Below are 2,500 nucleotides of genomic sequence, written 5' to 3'. Positions count from 1 at the left end.
ATTCAGAACCAGTTTTACATGTAGACAGATATGATTGTAAATATGCACTGTCTTTGTGTAGCCAACATACTGCTGAATAGGTACATGTAAAGAGAAAAAGCAAGGTAAGGACCACCACTCCACTAATGAACCCATGACATGGGACTTCAGTGGCAAGCAAGGCCATCTGATCTGTCCGATAGCTGTGCTGGCAACCCACTCAGACAGCTAATACCACTGTAGTCTCATGACCTCCTTCAGTGTCAGCTCTCTTCCTTACCTATGCCTTTTCTCTTTACATGTGTCCATTCAGCAATGGACCTAAGGGATCAAATTCTATATTATTAAGCCCTTCATGTCATCTAAACTCTACACATGCCTGATAAAAAAAGAATAAAAAATGAAGTATTGCTGGATGGTTACTGACATATTGATTGTACATGGTAGCACTCTCCTGAAACAGTTGTTCTTTCTCAGCATCTTCACCAACTCCTTCCCATAGTTATTTGCCAAACTCAGAAAAATATAATTTCACACAACACAATTCATAATAGAGTTTCTTACCATACTGGTCCTACTTGGTCATGGGTGTTTTCCATTCTTCTCACAAGCTGCATGTTCCCAATCCTGCATAGCTCTCTTCACACCATTGTGGAGGTCAGTCAAGAACAAAGCAATGCCCTCTTCAGTTAGGTGAATGCCATCCCTTCTGAACAGATGAACATCTTCTGCAGTGATGCTGTCATAGCAGACTGTAGATCCACCAACCCTGTGCATCAAGCCATGCATGAAACCATTCTGTAAATGTCTGGCCTTGTGCGCTACCCATTGACTGTTGGCGAGGAATTATGTCAGACCGCACAAAATGACAATGTGGCCACCACAACTGCAGCTGTTCAGAAATTGCTCTGATTTGAAACCGTAGCCTTCCGAGTGGTTGACTGATGACATCATTCCCTCTAATGTGCAGCACAAGGATGTCAGCCTCAGGGTAGATGGAACACTTCTCTTCCAACAATTGCAGTATTCCACTCCAATGCATACTTCGTCTTGCAATCTAGTATACCTTCACATGTGGGGAAGCTCAAGTTGAAGTAGTTTTCACTTATGGAGGCATGGCTGGCAGCCCAGTGAATGTAGGAATGGCCACATACCCACACTCTCACTTGTTCTCCTGCTCATGAAGCCATGTCAGTGTCAGAAGGTGGACGAACCTGCAAAGGAAAGAAAATGCAAACATATTACTATTGATGTTTGAGAGATGTATTGGAAGACTACATATATATGTATATCATATGCATTACCTGGTTAGCCCATCCGAATCTTCACTCCTATCCACAGGGGCATTATTCTTTTCATAAGGTACTTTAAGTGGTGATGATGCTGCAGAGGTACATACCTACCACCCTTGAAAACACCAAATTACACACAATGACTGACAAAGCGGCACAGAGAGGGTGCATGTAAATGGAAAAAGCAGGGTAAGGGCCACCACTCTACTAATATGCTGAGGACAGGCATGGGCCTTCAGCTCATGGGCATCTGGAGTGTCCCATACTGGTGCTGGCTACCCACTTAGACTGCTGGCAGCATCAATGACTCCCAATTGCATGCAATGCCAGCAGTCTGCCTTACCTCTGCCTCTGTTTCTCATAAAAATTGTGGTTTTCTGGCAAATCACAGAGGATGTAAGTCACTAAATAATACCATATCTATTCATATCCTTCATAGAATACATTCTAGCACAAATTCTGCTATTTGAGTAACTAAATTAAACATAACAATATTTAAAATCTATGTCCAGATTTTGCCCTCATATATTTGTTACATTTCTGGAAATTGTAAAAATGAAAGAAATAAACTGGTATGGTGGGTGGCTTGCAATGACTCCAAGTGGAGAAAAACCCAAAGCTGGCTTGTGCATTCATCAATGTGATAATGACTTCTGCTTATGTCAGTAACAGTGACAGCTGCTGAGAATTTGGCCTGAAAACTGATAAAAGACTCAGTGATATATTGTAACTGCAGTTACTGGTAATGTGCTAATGACCTGTATTTCATTATTGCAAAGCTATGCGTGCTCAGCCACAGGTGATAATTGCTCCACAGAACCTATTGAATAGGGATTCATTATATTACCTTGTGCATCTGTTATGTAACACAGACTCATTATCAGCAAGGACAAGACCTGAGTAATTCAGGAAAAGACTATATCACTGTACAAAAATATATTTATAGGTACAAACATACTGTAAACTCTGCTGCCCAAAACAGTGCTTACATTGCAGATGACTGATGGTTAGGGTGCATTACTGTCGACCTGCTTCACAAATCTTTCTCAACAGTCGAAACAAAATACTCCTCTTGAAGAGAACATTAATCAAACAGAAAAAAATACAAAAATAAATTAAAGGAAAAAAAAACTTTCATCAATAAAAAAAATAATAAATAAAAAACGAAAAAGGGGGAAGGAGCCACCAACAACCCCCAATAGCACCAGCGCCTGCACACTTTGTTACCA

This window comes from Protopterus annectens, chromosome 12.part0, assembly GCF_019279795.1.
Source record: "Protopterus annectens isolate FY-2018-M chromosome 12.part0, PAN1.0, whole genome shotgun sequence".
NCBI lineage: Eukaryota > Metazoa > Chordata > Ceratodontiformes > Protopteridae > Protopterus > Protopterus annectens.
This window is presented reverse-complemented; position numbering follows the sequence as displayed.